Source organism: Pollicipes pollicipes, unplaced genomic scaffold, assembly GCF_011947565.3.
Source record: "Pollicipes pollicipes isolate AB1234 unplaced genomic scaffold, Ppol_2.1 Scaffold_3087;HRSCAF=3621_pilon_pilon_pilon, whole genome shotgun sequence".
In the NCBI taxonomy this organism is placed as follows: domain Eukaryota; kingdom Metazoa; phylum Arthropoda; class Thecostraca; order Pollicipedomorpha; family Pollicipedidae; genus Pollicipes; species Pollicipes pollicipes.
The window spans coordinates 3,263,661-3,291,223 of record NW_023596225.1 but is presented as its reverse complement, the minus strand read 5'-3'; the positions used below and the strand labels follow the sequence as shown (position 1 = coordinate 3,291,223).

The 27,563-nt window shown below is 47.8% G+C and overlaps 1 protein-coding gene across 1 annotated transcript in view; it reads left to right on the top strand.

Moving 5' to 3' along the window:
* HisT (Histamine transporter) overlaps positions 1–27,563 on the top strand; it is a 60,427-nt gene that overhangs the window by 6,465 nt on the left and 26,399 nt on the right. The gene's annotated exons all lie outside the window — the stretch shown is intronic.

Sequence of the window (27,563 nt, the reverse complement as noted above, 5' to 3'; positions counted from 1 at the left end):
TATTGGTGCTACCCTTCTGCCACACTGTGTACGGAGTGTGGATCATACGCACCGCTCCAAGGACGGTCTTATTGGTGCTATCCTTTCACTGCTCAGAAATCGCACTCCACAGGGGTGCAGCTAGGAGGAGGGACCTGGGATACCTCCAGTAGCGTGGCATTTTTCCTTTTTCACCGTAGAGGGTTCCTGACGGAAAGTTAAACATTGGCACGATGCGTTCTCAGCGCGCTCCCCGCCCCCCCCCCCCCCCCTCTTGATTTAAAAAAGTTGCTTTTGCCCCTGGCAGCCCGTAGGCTGACAGTACGTATGGTTTTTTGGCTTGAGTTTTTCACGTGGGCCGCAAAACCTTGTTACTTAATTCGACGGGTTTAGTTTAGTGATCTATGAGCGCTGGAACTAAACGAACGGAGGCTAAGCTTCAGCCGGTAAGCAATACTCGCGGAACGACACGCTGGGGAATCACACAGCAATGCCGGCCCGTCCCTGATCCCCGCAACCAAAGATGCGTGGCGCCGTCCATGTCTGGCTGACGCGGTGGTAAAGAACCGGGCTATTTCAAAACGCATGTCACTACCGTGGCGGGCGGCATTCTCAAAATCACTCTCACCCAGTAAGCGGGCACATTAAAACACCGGGTCGGCGGCCGGGAGCGAGCCCACGGCCTGGCACGCGTTCGTGAGCGAACGCCATAACAACTGAGCTACGCCACCCCGTGTTATTAATGGCAAAGAAAAATCCGTGGTCGAGATTCATGGTTGTGAATTGTCATTGGTGTAAATGGAAGCACAGGCTTAGCGAAACTGCACGAGCGTCAGAGCCTGGCACTCCAGGTGCACGCTTCGCGGATCGTGGCAGATGAGCGTGACCGCTTGGGCAGCGGACCCGCATTCCGCGTTCAGAGATGGGCAGAGATGAGGAGTATATGCTCGGCTGCCATTTCCGCACTGAAACTTTGCCAATGCGAACATTTAAATACAAAGGGCGCCTGCGCGAGGACAGTAGATACATAATTATTCTGGATAAACTTTCCCGAAGCTCCCGGTATATGGCTGGCTCTATGGACAGCGGTGCCCCGAACAAGCGGCACTCACTATTTTGAAGGGAGGTAACCGGGACAAACAATGCACATGATTAGTCTGGATGTGGGCATAAATGACACAGGAGCGCTCAGGGCATAGCTGCTTGGGACAGCGGTGATGATTACTCCGGGCTTTGCGTCTGGGGCAGGCCGTAGACGATTCTTGTTTTGGGTTTAGACGCCCGGGACGGCGGCCCGCTGAGTATCGATAATGCGTCTGGTGTGCCGCCACCCGCTGGCGCTCGTTCCAACAAAGGGTGGAACTCGAAAGAGCACACGCTTTGATTTGCTAGCTGCCAGGCTGCGTGAAAAAAGGAGCGCTGCAACGTGGAAGAGGCGCAAGGTTGTGTCATGATTGGGTTGTGTGCTGATTCTGATTTCGACGCTGTCCGAACGGCGGGCCGCCACGTCGCATCCCGCTCCACGCCGTGGTGCTGGGATCGCTCCGATCCCCGCCCTCAGACCGTGAATACGTCCCGTTCTGCTGCTGCTGATGACCGCCTCCCAATCAGCCGGTCCGTTAGCGGCGCTGTGTCGTGTTGACGCTGACCGGCTCCCCGGAGAGTGGCAGTCGCTGGCGAGATCGGTCGCCCTGGGGACTGACGCCGCACCGGCGGCTGCGGCTCGCTCGCCGCCGCACAGTCCCGCTCTCGGCGTGGAGCGCCGGCGGCTGCGGCTGCTTCGCCGCCGTACAGTCCCGCTCTCGGCGTGGAGCGCCGGCGGCTGCGGCTCGCTCGTCGCCGTACAGTCCCGCTCTCGGCGTGGAGCGCCGGCGGCTGCGGCTGCCTCACCGCCGCACAGTCCCGCTCTCGGCGTGGAGCGCCGGCGGCTGCGGCTGCCTCGCCGCCGCACAGTCCCGCTCTCGGCTTTGGAAGCGCCGGCGGGCGGCTCTGCCGAGTCCTCCTGCCCTTCGCCGCACCGCTCCACAGTCCCGCTCTCGGCGTGGAGCGCCGGCGGCTGCGGCTGCCTCGCCGCCGTACAGCCCCGCTCTCGGCGTGGAGCGCCGGCGGCTGCGGCTCGCTCGCCGCCGCACAGTCCCGCTCTCGGCGTGCAGACCGTGCGGCGTCGCGCCGCGACAGATAGCGCCGGCGGCGGCCACAAATACGACACCGGGGCGACGGGAGCGGCTCTGGCCTCGACCGCATACGCGATGTAGAGCTGCAAGTTCTCTGGGCTGAAAGCTTGCGCCTATCGATGGGAACAGTTCGGAGTAAGCTAGCAGTCTGATACGGTACGTCGGCATTGTGAACCTCAAAGATAAGGACCGGTCGTGCTATTGCCCTACTGCATTTGCTTTGCACTATTTGCATTGCGTGACCCACTCTGCGCAATCACTTTAACTACAACGCATAACCATCTAGGGAACTTTCGATTTCCACTCATTTCGGTTTAGAATGACGCGAGCTTCTTTGATATGTAGCGTTTTGGCTTGATTCCATTGTTTGGCAGTCCAATCATAATATCTTCCAGCGCTCTAATTCCCTACATAATTTAGAGCTCTACTAATTTTAGCTCGGGTTATGGAGATGAATCTTTAAGAGGTGAGGACGAAAACGACCAATGCCTGTCGACATACAAAAGAATGTTGGAGAGTTCATCAGCTATTTATAGAAGATGACCTTCGCGTGATGCATAGTCCCTGCGCATCTGCACGGACTAATCGATAATATAGGCACGAATATTTCTCCTGGGAATTCTTTTTTTTTAAACAACCGCGTTCTCCACGCTCGAGATCTCGCACCATCCCACTGACTCGCGCCGCTGCCACCAGCCACCTCCTCCATACCCGAGATCTCGCACCATCCCACTGACTCGCGCCGCTGCCACCAGCCACCTCCTCCATACCCGAGATCTCGTACCATCCCACTGACTCGCGCCGCTACCACCAGCCACCCCCTCCACATCCGAGATCTCGCACCATCCCACTGACTCGTGCCGCTGCCACCAGCCACCCCTCCAGGCTCGAGATCTCGCACCATCCCACTGACTCGCACCGCTGCCACCAGCCACCTCCTCCACACCCGAGGTCTCGCACCATCCCACTGACTCGCACCGCTGCCACCAGCCACCTCCTTTGCACTTGAAATCGACATCTACCCACGTCCACGCATAGCAGTAAGCTGTCTCGCGGGCCGTATGCTGTGTTTACGGCTGTATTAGTTAGAGGGAGTGCGTCCAGTCTTTTTGGTTTTCCAAAAGGACACGCCTGCAGGTATTTCCGGCAAGCTATTGATGTTACCGGCGATGGAATGTCTATCGAGGCTTTTTACGATAATATCTCAATGAAATTATTGCTATCATTCATGGTTTCGATGCCTGCATGCGTTGGACGGGCACAAACACAGCTCTTCTAGGATACGAATTGTACCAATCAGCGGGACGGAAACAATCAATGTGTGAATGGCGCACCCAAGAGAAACTAATTATACACGGAACTTCCTGTTTCCATAGTCTTTTAACCATAGGCCATAGGTCATTTGTTTAATGACAAGTTTCCTTACTTCACCGGTGGCAAATAACATCACATAGCACCAGTGATGGGAGAAAACGACACGTGTTTCTCTCATCAGAGAAAAGACGCGACTGCGAAGAGTTTGTCGTCGTTTTGAGCATGTCTAAGTCGATGGTATATAATTATATGGTATGAAAAAGTCTATGGTGTCATGATTTGCATTGATTTGGAATATTATTGTTTTTAATGGAAGTTGTGTATTCAACTTAAAGTGTGACTTGGTTTTAACTTCAATGTGCATATACATATACAGCTATTTCCCTCTGCACTTGACTCTTTTTCCTTGCACTCTTTTTCTGGTTCTATCTCTCCTTGCACTTCACAGTTTGCGAATCTCCCAGGTTGTGCAATAATGAATATGACTGGTAGTTGGTGATTACCAGTGAAGTTAAAGGAAGTGTCTCACATTTGTATGGGGTTTTGAACTGAAATAGCCATATTGAAGACCTTTCGATGTAGCTAACGGCCATGCCCTTTTTAGTACTCAAAACCTTTATATATATATATATATATATATATATATATATATATATATATATATATATATACAGATCCTGAGCTTAAAGGCCGCAAAGATGCGGAAACATAATTATGAGAGATTATTTTCCAAGGTCACCTTGGAACGCACGACGTCATAATAACGTCATTTAAATCCTGCTATTGCATTGCTCATGCGCCGATAAATCCTAGAGGCCAGTTCTTCCCATGAGCTCGGCCTGTTTAGCATAACCAGTCATCATGCTATTACATACATGAATTTCTGGCACCAGACTGGCCCTTCGCATGCAAACAACGGATTGCGAGTCTTTCGAAATCATGGTCATGAGCGGATCGGAAATTGTCCTGACATTTGACGGCATCAATGACCTTGCAGGTCACTGGTCAATAGGTCACCGGTCAATAGTGAACTTGCAGGTCACTAGTAAGGCTGTTCTCTGGGTTGCGACGTCCAATCCTATTGACCACTTCTTGCATCGGCGAAATGGGCCCATTGGTCCTAGAGATAAGAAGGAGTGAGGCAAAGCAATGAGCCCACAGCTTCTCCTGGGTGACTGGAGAGGCTCCGGTCAATGCTGGGTTCAATCACGACTATTACAGATAAGAGGTTGCCAGCTCTGGCTGGTCGGACGATGTGTTGGCCGAGAGCCAGGTATCGCTGTCGTTACACAGCCATCCAGGAGGATGTACTGCTAGCTCACCTTATACAGCGGCAACCCTTGGACATTGAACATGTCCGTTGGGCTGTCTGACCCCGCGTCTCGTGTTGCCAGACCAACAGCGCACTCAGCTGTGGCACACCGCCGGGCGGATGGCCTTGTTGTACATTTTGCGTAGTTAGGTGTAGGTGGATGACTGTCAGATCAAGTATAATGTGCATGCATCTGAAATGCATAATATGGGCGAACTTTATGTACAGTTTCCGCGCAGCGATGAAATCACACCATCTCGCAGACTGCAGTCATGAGTAAGCTTTTGCTTAGAATTCATTGGATCAAGGTTAACATCGACCGTGAAGATGTTGATGTTTTGTGTTTCTTGTAGGCATCCCAATATCATCTTTTCGTACCTTATACATTATTTAGCAATCTTACCAGGTCCGATGGCTGGGGATGGGGGGAGGGTGAGAATCGCGGCGCGTTTGTGTCCGCCTGCTCGCTGCACCAGTGACCAGTGTCCGTCGCGCGGATGGGGGCGGAGGGGGGGGGGGGGGGTCGCGGCGCGTTTGTGTCCGCCTGCCCGCTGCACCAGTGACCAGTGTCCGCCGTGCGGATGGGGGCGGGGGCGGGGGGTCGCGGCGTGTTTGTATCCGTTACTCGCTGCACCAGTGACCGGTGCCCGCCGGGTGGATGGAGGGGGGGGGGGGCGTGTTTGTGTCCGCTGCTTGTCGTTCCAGTGACCGGTGTCCGCTCGCGCTGTTGGCAGGGTGCCAACGAGGACGCCGGCCGCGTCGGACTGGTGATCGTGGTGACCGGCCTGGTCGGCTCGATCCTCTGCGGCGTCTGGCTGGACAAAACGCACCGCTTCAAGTAGGTGACGCTCGTTGCCCGCTCCCGGCAGCGCGGGCAGTGCATGGTCCGTGGGACTCTGCCGAAGCTGTCGGAGAGCGTGCCGCTCTGTCCATACGGCGTGCGTCCAGGGAGAAATATAGTGCTCGGTGAACTATGCCTCAGGGCTGGCTTCGCTTTGCTTGCATATTTTCGTTGGTTGGTTGGAGTGAGGCAGGCAAACGGTCAAATGTCACTGGTTGCCGGTTTTTAAACGTCATCTAAACGGTTTGCTTTGAGGTGGATTTAGAACTGCCTCCACTTGTCACCGGCCATGGCCCCAATACTCAGTTCTCTTTGCAATTTGCGAGTTGATTTATAAAAGGACGTCAAAGTGAGGGTGTTAATTTGTTTTAAGTTGTGGTGATGTTAGAATACGAGTTTAATTGTTGCTGCTTGAATACAACCAGAAATATGACGTTAATTATTATGGTCGCCGGCATGCTGTCATATTGTTGTAAGTGCTAGTGCTACAATAGTGTGGCACGCCATGTCACGCACTAAACTTTTGCACGCAACTATATTGTAACGGTCAAACAACTCTGCCGGGCACCTCATGGAACCCTATGTAACAATTTTGTGTTAAAACGAATAATCTCATATGAATGAATAATAATCTCATAAAGGGGTGAATTAGGATGGCCCACAGCGCTTGGCTATTATGGATCGATACTGGTTGGGCCGTAAACCTTTCAAGGTACACCATTAACTAGTGTTATGCACCACGCTCACGCACTATCTTTGCGATAGCATCCACATACGTGGGTCCGCCATTCCCACGTACCACTATGGCGGTCGGAAATTTGTTTAACACTTTCGTTCTGGCCTCAATCCTTCCGTAAAACTGCAGCAGCGGTGTCCTCCAGGTGAAGTGGTCTCGGTAGCCGTCGCTCCTGAAGTGATGCTCCGACCGATGGCATCCTGTGTTATATTTTTAGACCACGTGACATCATTCTCCGACGTTGCTTGTAGAGATTTATTGAACTGTCTACTCGAGGTACCACCATACATTTTCACGCATCAATCGTAAGAGCCAGTGTGGGGCTATGCTGCCATCTTGTGGCAAAATGTAAAATCTAAAGTACCTGTCGTAGTATAAGGCAAACACGGCTAAAACATGTCAGATCGCACATTCGACTGAGCATTTCTGAGCTGGCCTTCTGCGCACAGCATGCTGAAGACAAAGAGGTTTCGAAATATTGTGATATTTTGCCCCGTAGTATGAACAACGTTAGGTCTCTCCCCATCAGGCATGAAACGTTTACAATCCCCCTGGGGTAAAATGTTCTTTGGCCATTCCCTCCAAGCTCTTTGGCCTAATTGTATTAAGTTGCTTTATTGTATTTGAGTCTGATCAGAAGATAGCTCCGTCTTTATTGTATTTGAGTCTGATCGGAAGATAGCTACGTCTGTCGAAAACACGCCTCTTTAATATGCATTCAGTGATCTAATTGCTGTTATTTACCTGGTCATGGTTGCACAATTCTCGTTTGAACGTAGCTTGTAATCAAATGGTCTTGCACAATTCTCGTTTGAACGTAGCTTGTAATCAAACGGTCTTGCGACTATTCGCTTTTTTCCAATTGCTTCACTCGCACTGGATCTGCATCATCCATCTGAGGTCAGTAACCGTGGGACAATTCCGTGCTGTGGGGCACACATATAAAGCGGGGATAATAATCCCATCGCACAGGAAAATTAGCTCTAAACACCCCTGATTACTCGCTCAAAGCAGATCTGGAAGCTTTCAATCGGCTAAACAAATCCTGCAACTTGTCCTTGCTGTGTAAAGTGATAGAAAAATCGAGCGTACCGAAAAACAGTTCTAATTTTTCGGCAACGAAATCAAGTTCTGACTTCTGAAAGCGATTTGTACCCCAATAAGACCCAACTTCCTGAAGAAGGACAGTTATATGTGTTTTCTTTGGCCCTTACATCATAGGCTGAAACGCTGTCATAATCGAAGCATTGCAATGAAGAGCGTATTTTTGCAAAGTAAATTGGGAGGGGGGCTGAACCTTGAGAACTATGAAACCTACCACTGAAATTTGCCAACAAACGGGCTTTCCCCGGATTTGGCCCGCCTTTCTGTCAAAGTTGGAGAGCCTGGAGCCCATGCTGAGGGAACGCCCAACTGAATGGGAAGCAATATCCTTAACCGCAGTACGATGCTTCCCCTCCCCTCTAAACACACACCCATTTGGGCCGTGTCGCGACTTAAACCTCATATAATTATTACGTCACATAGATACCGTTTCTAGCAGAAAACAAATACCAGATTAACGAGAAGTACATGCCGCATTTATCCACACATTTGTCCAAACACCTATTTTTCGGTAGACCCGAGCCGTTTTAGAGGCATTGTGGGAAGGACACTAAAAGATGCGCATGTTGCAAAACAAATGAGAGGACCTTAATTCAAGTTATAGTGTGAAAAGTTTGCCATAAGTTGGAGAGACAGATCACACTGTACACAAAGATCTTAGGTTGCTCTTGACCTCACTGCACCCTAGTAAGTGGGGAGTTAAGGAACAGTGTGAACTTCCCGTAACTTTGCAAACTGAATTGATCAGCCATCCCATTATACGCTCAGCTTCTTGTGCGAATCACTCAATCACACACGAATCAATCAATCGGTGGCTCAGTGGTGCCATTTCGTGGGCAGAAGCCAACAAAAGCTTTGAGGCTCTAGTCATGAACCTCTAGCAGATGTGGACCACACCCTGAATTTCCTATTTCGACCGCTATTCACCATCGTCCTTCTAGCTCCCGTCTGCGCAAGATCCCATATCCCGGCACGCCTCGTCAGGTGCAGATCCGCCTGCTGAGCCGACGGGGTACAGTCTGGAGACAGTGTAGGATGTGGCCTGGGGGCAGTGCAGAGTACGGCCTGGAGGCAGTGCAGGGTACGGCCTGGAGACAGGGCAGAGTACGGCCAGGAGACAGGATAGAGTACGGCCTGGAGACAGGGCAGAGTACGGCCAGGAGACAGGATAGAGTACGGCCTGGAGACAGGGCAGAGTACGGCCTGGAGACAGGGCAGAGTACGGCCTGGAGACAGGGCAGAGTACGGCCAGGAGACAGGAAAGAGTACGGCCTGGAGACAGGGCAGAGTACGGCCTGGAGACAGGGCAGAGTACGGCCTGGAGGCAGTGCAGACTACGGCCTGGAGGCAGTGCAGGGTACGGCCTGGAGACAGGATAGAGTACGGCCTGGAGACTGGGAAGAGTACGGGCTGGAGACTGGGCAGAGTAGGGCCTGGAGACAGGGCAGAGTACGGCCTGAGTCGTGTCGGCTGCCTTGCTTCTGTGGTTATGTGCAACTGGTTGTATGGTTGGGTATGCACTTTATTTCACCTGAATTATCTTTATTTATCCCTCTTTCGCTGATGTAGTTCGGAAGTGGTGAGGACAGGCCAAAGGAGTCCCAACTAAATCCAACTAGACTACGGATCTAGGGTAGCTTGTGACGTCATTGTTTATGTCGTCGGTTTTGTGAGCCTCAGCATATCAACCAGCTTGCCCCTCTCCTTGACTCTCTGAATGGCCGACAGGACGACCTAAACTTTTCACTACCACAGCCACCATAACGCAAGTTAGTTGTCGTGGCTGCACGGTAGTTGTCAATCCTATGATGGATATGAAACGGAATGTTTTGCATTGCGGCAGCATTCTGGCCTTGACGAAAACCATCTGCTGACATTCACAATGTGATAGCTGGAGGTGACTGATGTGCTGTTTTCCGCAGGATCACGACGGTGGTCGTGTACATCCTGAGCGTGGCCGGCTTGTTTGCCTTCACGTTCACGCTGCCTTTGGGCTACATCAGTCTTGTGTACGTCACCGCCGGTCTCCTGGGCTTCTTCATGACCGGCTACCTACCTTTGGGCTTCGAGTTTGCTGCTGAGATCACATACCCTGAACCGGAAGCTACCACTTCCGGCCTGTTGAACGCCTCGGCGCAGATCTTCGGCATCATATTAACCATCGCCGGTGGCGCCCTATTGACCGAGTACGTGGGACGAACAGAGAAAAAGCATTGAAGTATTCCGCTAACCTAAATGTGCTTTAGATGATACGTGTACACTCCTGCCTTTAGCCAGGAGAGGTTTTCATTTAGTTTTTTGAGTGTATATATATATTTATATATAATACTCTTTTTCTCAGTTCTAGGGTGTCCCTAATGTGTGTCAATCGGCTGCTCCAAATCGAAACAAAGAGCCAGGAACCTCGCTATTGCATTACGTGCTAGAGGCAATCTGAAGCTTCTACGTGGGGCACAACTTTGACTGATTGTTGTCGCCTCTCCGGCCAGCTATGACGAGAGAGCCGCCAATCTCTGCTTCGCGGCCGCGCTGGTGCTGGGGGCCCTGCTGACTGCCGTCATCAGGGAGGACCTGCGACGTCAGCAAGCTCACAGCAACCACCGAGCCGAGACCCAGATCCAGACCAGCCAGCTGTGACGGCGCCTGGGTCACCACCGGCGACCACACGCCAGCCACCGAGCCGAGACCCAGACCCAGACCAGCCAGCTGTGACGGCGCCTGGGTCACCACCGGCGGCCCCACGCCAGCCACCGAGCCGAGACCCAGATCCAGACCAGCCAGCTGTGACGGCGCCTGGGTCACCACCGGCGGTCCCACGCCAGCCACCGAGCCGAGACCCAGACCCAGACCAGCCAGCTGTGACGACGCCTGGGTCACCACCGGCGACCACACGCCAGTCAATGAGCCGAGGCCCAGACCCACAGGCAGTCACTCGCGGCGCGCTGTGGCCACTGTGTCTGAACCTGGCAACAGCTGGGGTGGTCTCGTCGTGGCACAGGGCACCAGACTGGAGCCTGCAGATACAACGAATCCCATAATTGTACATTAGTATGCTTTCATGGCAAACTAAACTGTCAGCAGGATTGTATCACTCCAAACGCTCCATACGCAGAGTCTATGGTAAAACAGATACTTTGAAGTTGACAATAAGCCTTTGTTTGTTTCTGCGCTGCACTTGGAAAATAGCAAAAATGTGGTGGCTTGGCATGGCACGGCACATTAGTCAACCGGCTGCGGTTGACTAATAACCGGCTGGAAAATAGCAAAAATGTGGTGGCTTGGCACGGCACGGCACATTAGTCAACCATTGGCGGCTGCAACGGCGGTTTTCGAACGCAGAGACACGACAATTTGATTATCAGCACCTTGCGCATACAGTTCCACGAGAATGGTGACGCGTTCTTAGGCAGCGCACGAATTGTGCTATAGCGAGAGAAGTGAAAAATATTGAGGTGCTCATGACCTCGCCTGATATGTCAGAAGTAGATGTCAAAAAAGTGTCGTGCAGACAGTTATATAGAGCTTTGCTGCCTGCCGTTGTCAAGCGAGGTGTTAGATTAATTGGGAGCAAGAATGTCGTTGCCATAAGAATGTACAAAAATGGAATGCGAACTTTGATCTTCCCTGCAAGTGCACAGCCTCTACAAGATACATACATTACAATATAGAATACTAAAAAGTGCATGCGTACCCAAAAGATCTTGCACAACAGGCGAGTAGTGAGTTGCGGCACGGCAAGTTCTGTTCACGGCTGGACACCCTTGCGAATTTCCTGGCGCACTGCGACACAGTCGAGCAATTCTGCGAGAACCTTCTCGATTTTAGCGCCGGATCGGCCGAAAGCTGACAGACCACGTGCTGAACACACTATCTCTTGATGCATCGGGGCTCCCACCGTGCTAAACTATGCAATGTTCTTTGCGAAACAGCTTGTTGCGGATAGAAGAAAAAAACTAAATAACGGTGGCGAGACACCAATGCCTGACTTTAAAGTAAGGACTGTGAATCGGTAGCAAGTGGACAAGTGAGCGACAATTAAGCAAAATAAACTCAGCAGATTTAGTCGTAGAGGAGATGTGTTGGAGCGGCATGTCACGTTGAGGATTTAACTTGCTTGGTTTTGCCAGGGATGGTACAAAGGAGCATCATGAGTGTGTGGTGAACATGGATGTACCAGCAGACGACTGTTCGTAACGAACAACATCGCGATGTGTTGGTCAGAGGTGCAATTTATCGTACTCAAGGTTGCGTATGAAATAAATGGAGACAACATGGCAAAAGTGTGTGCATTGAATTTCAGCTTTTGTCTTTCTGTCAAGCATAGCATATTCGTGTGCTGTTTTCCATCTGTATTCTTTTCGTAACCTGGTTTGGTGCATGCGTGCGTCCGGTATGCATTTAAGGATATATTTTTAGAAAAGTTGCTGTTGTTAGTTGCGCGCTGTTTTTTGTTAACAATTATATATGGCAATGCCAGCGCTTGCATTCTCCCCCGGGTGCGCCCAGGCGTTTTAAAACAGTCCGAGGAAATTAAGGCGCAAACAACTGTGCATAAAATCTAGTACAAAACTACGGAAATATATGCTGATCTTTTATACCTCTTCAATTCTATACTCGGCTCCCATTAAGAACGTTTATATTTGACACAACAGGGTGCCGAGTAGCTGATTGAAACATCTTCAAATAGTGAGCGATACTCATGTTAAAACATTGCGTAGCAGACTAGAAGTACTGAGGATCCACTTCACCTAATCACATCCCTTCGCGTTTGGGCCAAAAGATTCATTCAGCTTTTGTCTGTAGTTTATAAGCCCTTTCACACAGCCTTTAAATCGTGTGACCTTTCTAGCCTTTTTCAGTTCTAAATACATGTAAGCAGCCCATCAATATTTGCATCCTAATGCAACCACTGACGACTCTATGGTGAAGTGCAATGAATGCGTGCTAAGATCACGTGTGAACAATTTTATGCATTTGTTGTGAACGGGTAGTCAAAGTATAATACATCGCACACACCCAGTCTAGAAGTCTGAGTCCTACGAACTGACATATCATGCTAATGTGAAGTGCGATGTTTGAATGTTGTCGGAGCTCGGAGCGAGTCGGAGCCTCCTACAAGTTCACCAATGGCACAGCTGATGTACGGCGCTCTTCGGAACTGATTCATAGTCGTAGGGTATAGAAATGACGTGATGTTAACCAATAAGAAACGAGTGCGACATTGTCCGATGGTCGCCTGAACCAATCAAAAAGTGGGGATCGCCTTGCGATCCCAGAACTGTCTGATACAGCTGGTGGGTAGTGAGACGCTGAACGCGGCTTTTTAAAGGAAGTATCGGATAGCATTTCGGAAGCTAGGCATACCTCAGGCCTCATACCTCCGATGGAACGCCTGGAACAAGGTCAGTGAGCTTTTTCCCAGGAGGTTTAGATGTCTTTTAGTGCTTTCTTCGTCCTAGAAAATTTTGAGGATTCTAGAAAAGTAATGCCTTGAGGCATCTGGAGGTTTCTATAGTTCCGGAGATATCTACCGCCAAGCAATATAGCCTTGTTGCATTGCAGCGTGAGGTCCTCTCGATGAAATTTGGAGTAAATATTAACAATTTTTGTCGTTGTCATTGGTCAAAACGAACATAACATGAGTGCAAATCGTAACACACATTATGAAAACCTTACAGTCAGTACACATCCACAAAGGTTATGTAAAACACTCATGACTCTTCTTTCATTAAAGTACCTATCTAGATAGCATCATGAATACATGAGACTCGCTCTATTTTACTCGCTTTCAAACTTCCTAGGCAGATGGTGACGCTAAATGCGCTTGATAGCAGGCTGCAGCGAGTGCGTACCGGTTGACGCCGTGGAGTCAGTTTCGTGGTGAATCAATGTAAAGCGTTAAAAAGTTATAGTTTCTATTCCATTGTGGTAAGACTACATGAAACATATCAACATACTTAACGCATCAACAGTAATGAGACATCATATTGAGCGTATTCACTAATAGTAATTGTTACAATGAGAGGTTATCTGTAATAATCACGCACACTATTTATCGCAGGCTTGCACCCTGATTTATGCCGTACAGACCAAGTGTCAGTGCACAGCCTGAGTGGCAGGACTGTGTCCGAGCACACGCCCTCTTTTGATGACAGTGCGGGCGAGCTCACGCGGTGCGCGAGGGCGGTGAGGAATACTGGTGCGGCGCGGCTCGGCAGCCGGGCGCGGCGCGGGATAGCGTGGCGGCCAGACAGAACAGCGCGGGACGGCGCTCGGGTGCTGGTTAAAGGGGATGTTCCACATTTGAAGGTATTGAGGTACACATCAGATATGATGGGAAAAGCTTACTTGTAACTATTGGCAAGCTTTCAAGGTTTAAAAACGACGCTAAGTAGCAAAATTTCGAAGTTTGTAAAATGCGCTCCATGACGTCATCGCCTGATGGCGTCATGGATTGGTTTTGTGACGACAGCAGTACCTAGCAGCATCTGGGCAGCCAGACCTAAAGAACACCTCGAAGCGCACGAAAGCTGGCGCCAACTGGCCATTCTCGTCGCGGGTGCTGTCGGGTGGCGGCACAGTGAATGGCTTGTTTGTGGATTTTCTGTCTTGGTACTGGTCTTAGGGAAAGCTTTGGTGGACTGTTTGACATATGTAACGTAGCGATCGCCAGCTTTTATGGCAGGTTATTGATATCAAAACACGATATACTGTGAAAACTGCGATATAGTGTCATGAATCTCGTACCAAAACTTGTCTAGGGCTGTTGAGAATGTTAATAATGTATTGTCGACCTATCCTTGCCTGCAGTGCTGTAGTCCTGACATTGATATCTTGTGATGTGCGTAATAGTACTTCCTTTGTGATCTGTAACTGAAAATCTAGTCACATGCTAAAACCAGCACTAAATCTGTAATATTGCTATTAATTGACTGCCAAAGCGTTGCTATTGCTATTGCAAAGATAGCAAGGTTGAGCTGCCAAGAGTATTTTTCTTGCTTAGGATTACATATGCAATCACTAGGCAACCCTCATTCAACCACCGTGGTGCGACAGCATTCTCACTGGTGATAGTCCTTTAGCAGTGTTAAATCAGTTGGTACCGGTCATTCATAACTTATAAACTGTTATCTCATAGACTTGACAGAGTGTAGTCAACCAATGCGGTACATTGTGTAATGGCACAGGTCAATAGTGTCATTGTGCCACTGCCTCAGTGCTGTACTGTTTCATGACATGATGAACAAGTATACGGTTTTCGTACTGTAGTCCCTGCTGTTTTCATAATAAATTCCATCATGAAAAGATGGGTCGAGCGTACATTTTTGTCTCCACTCTGCATGTCACGTATGATTGGCCGAAACCACGTGATAAAACATACAAATCACTTTCAGCGAAGCACACGACCAATAAGTGACATCACTTGTTCAGCCTGTTTTGTGAACCCATAAAACATAAGTGACAAAGATGCAACCATGTCCCCTTCTCCCACAGCCATGCGACATGCTCCAGCCGCCAAGCTGCTTCAATCAAAAGTTGTGTTCACACAAGTCATAACTCATGTATAAAAAGAAAATATTACATGTAGCGAAATGACACTGCAAACCTGCTGACCTCACACCAAGCTGGATACATGACAAGTGCATGTAGTTTGGTTAGATGGGCGAAATGCAAGGAAGTGACGAAGCTGTCAATGCACAAGGCTCATGATAGAAATATTGTTAAGCGCCATTCAAGAAATAACAACACTTTTCCACCTTTCCCAGCATCCAGCACCTCACACAAGTAATGATGACCATGGCACTGATGACTCACAAGCGTTGGTTGCCTGCGTACAAAATTTGTTAAGACAGTAGTATGTGCATCCATAATGATACAGTCCTACGTTTTCAGAATTCTTAAGGAAAGACAATTTGTGAAGCCGTATGATGCAAGCTCACACCAAGCATGTCCATTAATGAGCCGCACAGCCCTGCCTCTACTGCCAAAATGAATTGCTTATACAATGGCAGGCAATGGATTACATGCCGTAATACATCAATATGTTCACAGTGTTGGGAAGATCACAATGAAGCAGCAAATTGCCTTTGTACACCCCTGCAGTGTAGGAAGTGCTGGTTGCTGGTGTTGCATGGTGCTTGATGAGTCAGTTGATGTACATTTGAACAACTGACTGGAATTTCAACGTCTGAGCAGTTGATATGGTGTTGAGAGCAGCGCGCCGACTAGCTGCCGAGGACGGGCTACCTGAGACGGTCGGTGATGCGAACATAGCAGAGGCCCGCTTCCGCTCGCTCCGGCCGGCGGCGTCCGGAGTTGACTTGGCTGCCATGGCCAGGACGGGCTGGTCTTCGACTGATGTGGTGACTTGGTGATCCTGGTTGTACTGCAAGATCCGTAGGCCTGAATGAGCTTCCTCCTAAGCTTGTCGGGTGTGCCGTCGGTGGTGAGACCTGAGGTCAATGGGATAAAAATGTGGGTAGGGGCTGCATGCTGGGTTGGGCTGATTCTGGCGAGCTGTACCCAGCATCCCGATCAGGTGAAGCGGCCTAGCGGTGGTGCGACGGAAGGTAAGTACGCAGTTTCTTGATGAAGGTGCGGCGTTCGACCCGTGAGACCGGAGCAAGGTCAGCGGTCACACAGCAGGTGACCCGTCTTCGTCCGGTCCGTCATGAACTAGATCACTTGGAATGTCAACGTGTGAGCAGGAAGGGGTGGTGTCGTTCGGCAGAATGTGTATGTAGTAATGGAGTTTGCTCTGTTGTCCGACGGACGGAAGCTTTTGCATTATCTGTCCCAATGAGTATGTGTCGATTGAGGTCGGTTGGTACATGGGGTGCCAGAGACCGACGGAAGCTAGCTGGGCGGAAACCCAATCCTAGGACGTATATAACGTCGACGGCTGGAGTGCTGGCAAATGCCACCTAATCTTGGTAGGGGCTGGTGACCTTCTCATGTTAGGTAAGTCATGCAATACTTTTTGCAAGAGGATAAGTTAGTTGCATGCTATTGCTAAATTGTTATGTTGCTGATCGTCGTTCACGAATGTGCAACACCTTTTTGAGCAGTGTAGGACGTTTATACATTTCACTTCTTCGTCAACGGCAGAGGTCGTTACACTGTCGAGTTAAGTCTGAAGAATTTGTCGAACAAAAGGCAAGCTGTGCTCTCTCTGACCTACGGTGTGTTATCCTGCATGTCGGGAGGCACGAAACTGTCGTTCGTTTCAAGATGAAAAGCGTTCTGATGCTTATCGGAACGTGTATGTCTCATTCATCAAAGAAATAGGTAACATATGTGCGATGTAGGACGGTAGATTGGGGTTATAAGAAGCGAAGGATGGGAAAGGCGAACTTCTGACTCTACATCTGTGTATCTTACAGCATTTCATGATTATGTGTTGTTCCTCACTGCACACAGGCAGCGGCCGAACATCGGCTGGCTGCTCGGCTGAACATCGGCTGACATCGGCTACTGCTCGCAGGCAGAGTGCAACTGATGTGAATGGTGTTGAGAGGTTATCGCGTTGCGCATTCATCGGCTAACCTTTAGCGAATTTCAAAATGTCTCTACTCACGAGCGGGGTCAGAGTGTCGACAACAGGTTAAAGGATAAAACGTTATTCTGTGTACATGCATTATCGCGAGCATGTCAGTGCATGATTTGTGCCACGATTTTGTTTTGTGTTGACGGCATGTGTTGGAATAAAGCTACGTTATTATTGCTCTACTGTGTGCATCGCAAGTGTTACATGCCTGGCCTCCATCGATGTCAGACGCATCTGTGTCTGAATTTTGGCGCAGGATTTTGTCCGGAGCACATTCTTCGTCCAAATTCTCCTTCTTTCTTCTTTTTACAAATTCTTCGAGTTTGTTTTCATTTCGAATTTGTTTTGCCTATTCGGCAAGAGACATATTCTCCTCTTGAGGTATTTGAAAACGAGGGTTAGAATTGCAGCTGGGAGTTGATACAAATGGTTGACTCGGGCCCATGCTTTCAAAGGAAGGTTCATACTCCGTGGACAAATTTGACTTTCTGGACCGTCGAACACGGAGGGGAATGCACGATTTCTGCATCGTTTTGAACTTTCGAGTGATGTGACCAGGCCCATTGGACACGTTTTGCCATGGAGTGTCTGGATCAGCCCAACGCAAGTTTTGTATATTGAATACTTTCGTTTCGTCTGACAATTGATTTTTAATCAGGAACGTAACATCACTAATGGATTTTAACACACGATGAAAGGGTTTCCAGTCAAGGTTAGCTTTGATGAAGAATTTGCAACAAATGAAGGATCCTTGAAATGCACCATGTTGCCTACTTAAATCTTTACTGGTTTTGCCTCTTGGTCGTAGTACAACTTATCTTTATCGTGGCTTAAGGCCAGGTTAAGCCAGACTCAGTGATAGGAGCCATTAAGTTTTTCCAGCTTTGTGGGCACATATTCATCTCCTTGATATCTGAATTTTGGAGATAGAAGTGTGTCGATGGGAAGGACTGCATCACGACCATACATGACAAAGACTGGACTTGATTTAGTGCTATTATATTTCGTTGTTCTATAACCGGAAAGAATGGCGGAAATTTGGTGTTCCAGTCCCTTTGAAAGGAGTTGATAAGTTGCGCTAACATGTCGTTTTGAACACAATTAAATCTTTCACGCTTCCGATTGGCTTGAGGATGATAGACCGACGTGCAAATGTGTTTAATGCTGAAGAACGCGGCAATTTGTTCGACTACTGCACTGCAGAACTCAGTCCCATTGTCAGATAGGATGACACGGGGACAGGCATGACGTGGGATAATATGCTCTTCAACAGTATCTGGCTTGATCTCACTTGGCGTCATTATCTGATCTAGGCATTTAACTTCCTATTTCAGGAATTTGCATTTTACATTTCGAGCTCCAATTCTGCACTGCGTAGACGTTCAAATATTGCTTCGATGTGACTGAGATACTCTCCAAAGGTTTTCGAGAAAATTATAGTGTGATCAATGTACGCAATTGCAAATTTATGTTGTGTGCCTGCCAAAAATGTATTCATAGTTCAGGGAATAGTACTGCAGCATTACAGAGACCAACTGGGAGAACTGAGAAAGAAAACAAGCCCAGAAAACAAGTCAAAGCAGGCTTGCCTGTAAAGTCTGTATCCATAGCAACTTGCCAGTAACCACTTTTTAGGTCCAAACAAGTGAAATACTTCGATCTTCTAAGCGAAGAGAGGATGTAATTGATGCGAGGGAGTGAGTGGCAGTTTTTCATGGCTACTTGGTTCAATTTCCTGTAACCTACATGGTATCTTTTCCTGCATCTTTCTTGTCAGTTATAACAAGCGGGCTAGATCAAGGACCTTGACTACGTGAATGATTCCAGCCTTAAGGATCTCAGTAATGTGGTCTACTATCATCTGTCTTTGAATGAAAGGGAGCCTTTAAAGACTTTGCTTCATAGGAGGATGATCTTTTTTCACCGTTACTAGGTCTGTACGAGCAGCATCAAATTGGTTTTGGCAAATATGCCCGAATGTCTATGCAACAAGTTTTCAATTTGCTGCTTTTGGTAGCTAGGGTTGTGTGAAAGGTCGGCCTTTTGAACTTTGGAGGTAGGATCCAGAACGACCTTTGGTGTGCTCAGTTCTCACCTAATTCTAAGCTGCAGATTTCAGCCTCTTCTAATGTTTCAGCTATGGCTATAGCATGTCGGGCTGGCAATGTATGGTCTCTGATTGTGGTATTAACCAGGACAGTTGGGACGCACCCATTCCTATTGGGACACCCTACAATGTTCATCAGATAAATCCTGGCTGTTAACTAAGATATGGAGCGTTACTCAGTGGTTCCAGTTGACAGTCTTGCTCTATGAGCTGTACACGGTTGATGAGAGCGGGCAGTTCTAGGTCAGACTGTGTGGGAATTGTTTTCTGGGAGGTTCGAATAGAGATGGCACTGACTGACATGTCAAATGTTGAGAGCGTAGAGGAATGACGTTATTATGAATGTTGACTTTTTATTACCAAAATCTAATTTTGAACCAAAGCAACTGAGCAAATATTTTCGTTTGTCTGGCTGTTCGTCGCTATAGCACGAACAGCAGTTCCAGAAGTTTTAAGGCTACGCCCAGAAACAGATTAAAGGGGTAAAATCCTCTGATCATAACACAGGCACAATTTTGCGCGAGATTTTGTCAAAATCTCCGCGGGAAATAAGGAAGATGTCGGCACATATATCTGCAAAAGAATACGTTTTGCGATTGCCGAGGTATATCCAGCACATCAGAGTGCCCGGATTGATAAGGACTCGCGCAATTTTGTCAGCGGAACCATTTTGACACTGGCTTTCCTTCTGCTCGGCCCCAGGAACAGATGACCCATTTAGTTTCCATGACGGGTATTTTGGAAGTTAGGGTCCGGGGGCTGTTTCGAACGCAATCATCACGCTGAGCGTGACCTGTAAACGAGCAAATGGCGCATATGGGATGACTTGTCCATTGATAACGTGAGCTCGCTCGATGTTGCCTGTTCTGTTGCAAGTTTTGAGGTTGACGCGGGGGCTGAAATAAACGTGGACAGAAATTGGGAAATTCCGTTGCGGGTGGTTATTATTTTCCTGGCGCTGAGACGCCTAAATCTGATGTGATTGTGCGAAATTTTGTGGTTATCTCTGAGATGGTCCATTTCGAGATATATAGGCTCGATTTTGCGAATGACCTTGACCCTTTGGTAGGTATGGATGTGAATTTTTTTTGAAAGCTGACACCCGCTTTGACTCTTTATCCAATTCTGAGCTTAGCTCCTTCAGCGACTCCTCTAATTTTTCCACTTTTTCAGCACCAGGTACGTTACGTACAATGTCAGTACCCGTGGGTCCCTCGGTGGGAACTATTCTTTCTCTACACATTTCAAAAGTACGGTCCGCTTGCTGTTCCGCACACGCAAAATTAACGACTTCCTGAAGCGAATAAACTTGTTTACGAATGACACCACTGGCCAACCTATTGTCAATCACTCTTTTCTGGAACACTCCACTAGAAAACGCTGAACCTCGGGACTAGACGCATCATCAAAAGCCTCGGATGTTATCGCCTGAAGTCTTTCCGAAAAATGTTACACAAGTTCTCCAGAATGCTGTGTAACTTGACGCAACTTCATTTGAGCGCAATCAACATCCTGCAGCTCACTGTATCGCTCACGAAGTCTCCTACAGAGATCTTTCCAACCAATTTGGGGGTTTTCATAACTAAGCCTACAGGCAAGTTTTCCTGCAGGTGCACTCAAAGTACGGGTTGCCAGAAGTCGTATGAGTGCACCTTCCGTTGTGCAAAAGATGCTGTCCATATCACGTGCCCAATCATGAATTTTTGACTAACTCTCTCTACTGAACGTACTAACATATTGTGTGAGCCCCCGCACCCCAATTTCGTGTACGATTTTCTGCGTGGTTTGTGCAATAAGCTGTAGCTCAGTGGGTGTATGTACAAGTGTAGTCATGTTTGTTAGTACGTAGCAACACACAAAAGACAAATAACACTGTCACACACTGATACAGGCTCAAGCGTTTAAGGATAGGTTGAGGATGGGTTGAATCACGATTACGATGATTCGCGAAGAAAACTTGAAGACTAATAATGACTTGCAGACGGATATTTGCGAATCTGGGTCACGGCACCAACTTGTAGCAGATTGTTGACTGCTTGCATGATAGTTAAAGGGAATCTTCGACATTTGCATGGCGTTTTGAGTTGAAATAGCCATCTTGAGGACCTTTCAATGCAGTTCACGGTCATGTCCCTTTTAAGACCCAAAACAATCTGTTCCGTGAGTTACAGGCCAACAAAAGTGCGAAAATAATTATTTGGAGTCTATTTGAAAGTTGTCTCGGCGTTAATGACGTCATAGAAACGTCATGCTATTGCGGTTATAATACATGCTGCTTTTGCTTATGGTTAAAACAGCATGGCCGCTGGTACATTCGCAAAAGCGATGATGCAGCACGTATGGTGCAATACGCAGAAGATGATTGGCTGTTAGCAAGAATTCGCTTCTTAATGCGTGTCGCGAACGTAAGCGTGAGCACTTCCAGGTTGTGCGGCACTCGTGAACGGGTCATTTTTCTTTATTTCTAGGTCACAGTTAAATGTTATAAAACAGATCGCCACTGTCTGCAAAAAAGTACGCCATCCAAAAAACTGTCACTCTCCCGAAAGTTATAAAAAAGAAGATGCAACGGCAAATCTGTCTTTTTTCCTCTACTGGCGTTTTTTGTTTTTGTTTTCCTGAAGAAATCTCTTGAGCCGCATTACCCCGAACCCCCGTTGGGACTTTGTTTTGAACGGAGGTCACGGTGAAATGCGGTGTTATGGCTGAAAATCTGTGCGGAAATTGCGAGAAAACCAGCAATTTGATAGTCCCGCGAGTTGTGCAAGTGTGAGATCATACTTATTTGACAAAAGAGTGTGAATCCAGGGCTTGAAATGTGTGATCACTGGTGGCGTGTGCCAGTGGCTTCGCATTGACCTTATGTGATGGGCAGTGTGTGTGCGAGGTTTATATCTCTGAGAGAACATTGTTTTGGTTTTGTTTAAGTGCGCTGACTCCCAATAAAATGTGATATCTTGATACCTGCCTCTACCTTCATGTTTGTGTGTAAACATGACAAAGGAACACTGGCAAACTAAGAGAAGCACTAGCGCTTATGTTCCAGGTGTGTGCAAACGCAAGCTGGTAGCAAGCAAGCAATATGACCTTGCCAACATTTATAACCTATTGAGGTATTCCAGCATGTAATTAGTCCATTGTGTGTCATTATATCAGCAATTCATTTGGCGATAGGGGCAAGTCCGTAAAGCTTATTTATGCACTTGCTCAGTATAGGCTCATATTATATGGTTTTGCAAAATTTTATTTCCCTAAAGAATTTCGGAAATATAGAGATTTATCATACTGATGCACATTGTACTGTCTTCACAAATTTTATGTGCAGGCGAGTATTGCTCGTGAGTCATCAATGCCATAGGCACTGCAACTTGCGTGACATGCTGGGTGCTGAGAAAGGTGGAAAGTATTGCTGTTGGTGTCTTGGATAGCACTTTATGATATTCTTATCATGAGCCTTGTGCGCACTGGCAGCTTCATCACTTCCTTGCATTTTGCTCATCCAATCATAACTACATGCACTTGTCATGTTTCCAGCCTTGTGCAAGGTCATCATGTTTGCAGTTTCATTTCACCGCATGTAAAATTTTCCTGTTAATTTTTAGTAAAGCAGCCTGATGGCTGCAGCATGTTGCATTAATGTGTAGTGTTGATGTTAGTCATGTTGCAAGAAGTGTAAGATGTCTGCATCTTTCTCACCTATGTTTTGTGGATTTCCAAAACAGGCTGAGCTGAGTCACTTGTTGGTTGTCTGCTTTGCTGAAAGTGATTTGTATATTGCATATGTGTCAGTGTCAGTCAGGTCAGTCATATGTCAGATGGGGAGTCAATACAAGAGAAGACACTTGACTCATCATGATGGATAGAATTTATTACGGAAGCAGCATGAATTGCAGTACAAAAACCATATCATTGTTCATTATGACGCTACCACAGTACAGCACTGATGTAGTGACACAGTTGTTGACTCGTGCCATTACACAATGTACCACATTGGTCGACTACTATGTCAAGCTTATGTGACAGCATCTTGTAATTTATGAATGACTAGTAGCAACTGATTAAACAATACCAAAGGACTCTCAACAGCAATAATGTGCATTGCACTACAATGGTTATGTCGGGGTTAACTATTAAATGCATGAAAAGTTATAAGCAAAAAGAATATTCCTGGTAGCCCACCCTTAGCATCTTTGTCTTAGCAATAGCAATGATGTGGCAGTCAATTCATAACAAGGTTACAAATCAATTAATTTTTGCATGGCACCGCATTTCCAGGTACAAACAAAGAAAGTAACTACGGTGCACATCACATGATATCAATGTCAGGATTAGAGCACTGCAGGCAACTATGGGTCAACAATAAAGTGTTGACAAAATAATCAAGAGCACGGCGGCAGCAGCAGCAGAACAGCACATCGTGCTTTGAATTTAATAGTATGCCATGAAAGCCGGCGATCACTACCTTGCGTATGTCAAACAGTCCATCAAAGTTTTTCTTACGGCCAGCACCAAGACAAAAAATCCACAAACAAACCACCCACTAATCCGCCACTCGACACAGACCCCGCGATGGGATGGCCAGTTGGCGTCATCTTTCGTGTGTTTCGAGGTATTCTTTAGGTCTGGCTGCCAGATGCTGCCAGGTCTTGCTGTCTTCACAGAACCATTCTATGACGCCATCAAACAATGACGTACTGGGGCGCATTTTTACAAACTTTGAAATTTTGCCACTTAGCATCGTTTTTGAACCTTGAAAGCTTACCAATAGTCACAAGTAAGCTTTTCTTATCATGTCTGATGCCTTCCTCAATATCTCCAAACATGGAGCATTCCCTTGAATACTAGAGGAGACCTTGCTCGTGCCAGTGCTTCTCGCGGGGACCAAAGAGAGATCTTGTCAAACAGGGCTTTTATTTTCAGTGCACTAACGCTCACAAACACTCACACTACAACGTCCACACACACAACCGGCAGCGATTTCTCGTCTTTGAGCTCGGGGCGAGTCGGAGCCTCCTACAAGGTCACCAATGGTACAGTTTATATACGGCGCTCATCGGAACTGATTTATTGTAGTAGGGTTCAGAAATGGCGTGATGTTAATCACTGAGACACGAGTGCGACATCGTCCGATGGTCGCCTAAACCAATAAAAATGTAGGACAACGCCTTACGATCTCAGAACTGGCTGATGCAAGTGGCAGGTGGTGGGGCGCTGAACGCGACTTTTAAAGGGAGTATCGGGTAGCATTTTGGAAGCCAAGCATACCTCCGGCTCCGATGAAACCATTGTAACGTGGTCGGTGAACTTTTTCCCAGGAGGTTTAGATGTTTTCTAGGGTCTAGAAAATTAATGTTTTGGGACATCTGGAGGTTTATATAATTCTGCAGATATCTACTGCCTAGAAATATAGCCTTGTTACAGAGCTGCAGATATAAGGCGCTTGTTGCATTTTGGGGGTCCGTTGGCGCTCAAAACGATCTTACGGTCAGCCAAGAATGTGACTAAAAGGTACGGGCTCTCTCTAAAGTGCACCGTCACTAGTTTTGTAAATCGTCAACTGTGTTAACGAATTAGTGGCATGCATGATATCGTTTTCCGCTGTCAGTCCGTTTCTCTGCATTAATCCGATGACCAGAATGAGCTGAAGGGAATTTTCGGCGCGAATTCGGTGAACTTTCAATAATAATTTAGTGCAATTGACATCAAAACTACAATCTCACTTGCATCCAACATTTCAGTTGTTATCATATCGATCACATGTTAACTACGACGGTCGCGCATAGGCCCTAACGCTACTCCCTACCAGGTTGCTACGATTCTGTTCTCTCGTGTAAGCTCTCTGGAGTTCTTTGTCAAGGTCCACCGCCTACGAAGACGGCAATGTCTCTACGGCTTTACCTTTTATTCAGGAGAGTGGACGCATTGATCTACGAGCGTACGCAGCATCATCGCTAGCAAGATATGGACGACGAGGACATCACCGCATCGATCGGCATCAGACAGGCTGCTCTCGAGAAGGGAAGGGACTTTCCGGCAGGGTGCACGTCGCGCTCTTAAATCACTACCGACTTTTATATGTTTCAATCACATATGGTTCATGTAACCATAATGAACAGCTCTATTATCTTAACTGATTGCTCTATACGGAGGAATGTTGATAAAAGCGTTTTGTCTCGCGCCTATTAGCTAGTCACTTCGCTAAATCTGAGGTGCGGTGGGCAGTGTGCGAGTCCTACCCCGGCGATACTCGGCCACTTATCCTGAAGCCGCTGTTCCTCTCAGCACTCTCGTAAGCCCTGGATAAAACCTTGACATGTGTCGCTTCAACATCCTCCGTTGACATTTGAAGCCACAGTTCAGATACCCACAAACAACGAGCCTCCTAGATAGGTAGGGATGTTAACGCTGTCACCAGGGACGCTCTCCTTAGTAGATCTCAGATCGAGAGATATGACGAACCTTAGAACGACTAGACAATGAAGATGCCGATCTTAGAAGAGACGAACAGCGCCCTAAAAAATTAGCAGTTAGCTACGTCTTTCAAGCCGGTGAGGTCTTCACGACACGAACGCAACTAACGGCAGCCTCCAGTCTTTCACTGAACCCGATTCCACAGCTGCGTAGCAGGCATTCGAAGCTAACCGTCTCAAACGGCACGACAATTTTAAACCCCGCGTAGCATCCTGACCACGTTCATCGCAAGGTGCTAAGGCCAGCCATGATTCCTACGACTAGCAATGTTAGCGAGCAAACGGGCCGTCGCTGCCGGCGCGGCGGCGGCGGCTCCGCGAGGGTGTGAGCTCTGTCGATTGGTTCCCACCATCTGGAGCCCATAAACCCACGTGGGTTTATGGGGACACGCGGGCGGGGACGCACGGTCCCTGCCGAGTAGTCCACGTTCAGACTCTGCTGGCGCGGCTTCGACGCGAGCCGCGACAGCGTTTACGACGACGACGATGACGATTTCGGAGTGTGCGACGCCGCCCCTCCAGCCCCTCTCTCACCTTTGCCTTGCAGCTCTTTGGCTAATAGAGACTCTTCCCTTTCAACGTCTCAAGTCGATGGCCTCTCCGCAATACTAACGAACTCTTTCGCACGAACAAGCGACATGCCTAGTTATTTAAAATTTGATACTGTTTGCTCTGTGAAGTGGATCTTAGCTGAACAAATATGTGAATAGCACTGATCTAAGGTTCACCAGAAAAGACCTACGTCCCTGATGACCTGTAACGCCGGCCGCCGCCGCCGGATGACCTGCAACGCCGGATGACCTGTTGTGTGGTTTGTAGGATACTTCTGTCACCTGTTAGCCTGTGGTATCGGCGAAATATTAAAACATAGCAACATCGCAGACACATTCGCGAGCTAATCATACCATCGTTTGCACAGTTTCAAACACAAAATCATTACACTTCGAGGACAGGATCGTAACCTATGCTCGTTGGCGAAATTCAATGGCGGCGGCTGTCAAAGCACTGTTAAAATGTATACCTGAATTATGCAACTGTTCCAGGTGAGCGTACTTTTCATGGATGGAGATATCGCGTCATTCCATTTGACGACAAGGAGGAAAAACGACACATAACACGCTGACAATTTTAGGACATTCGCAAAAGATGAGCGACACGTTAAAATCAGCATATTGTGTCACATTTCAGACGGTGTTTTTTGTATTCTTATTTTCTAGAAATATTTAAAACTCTGAACAGCAAAATTGTTCTTGTTTGGACCCAGTGGAGGAAAGGAGCCTTTTTTGAAAAGTTTCGGAACGTCTCGACGCAAACTTAGGCTACCTAGTTGTAAGAAGTGCAAATGGGATCAAAACTCTCTTAGGCACATTGAAGCTCTGAAGCACGATATAATTTGAGCGTAACGTTGCTTACCAGCACCTCGTAATGCTACCGATACCGATGAACAGTGTATTAATATCTGAGGATATTTATAGAACTAGTGGTTAAGCGATGTGTTGCATTACACCGCGGAGTCTCATTACCCCTGCGCTATTTATTGCCCGGTAAAAAGTAACTATTCGGCCACGGAGAGGAGTTATGCCGCTCCATGAGGAAAGAGTTGCGTGTAAATCAAAAATAGAGGAGTTATCAAGATGACTGTCCAATATCTGGCCCACTCACCCGAGTAAAGTGACTGAATTTTGGCCATGGGGGCTGTACGTGCAAGGGTAAACTTTTGCTCTCATTGTATGAGGATCGCTACCCCAGGAAAAAGCATGCGTTTTTCGGGACCTCAAGGTGGCATACTGGGCGCGCGCACGAATCAGACATGCTGGAGACCTGTTCTTTTGTGTTAAAACACCCGCAAGGAATGCCCCATAGGCTAATGAAAATTTGGGTGCGGTTACAAGAAGCATCGGACATATGATCTCGGGAAACCTTAAAGGAGTCGCATCGATGTCCCGTCCTTAAGCGGGAGGTATTAAAGCTCAGGCAAA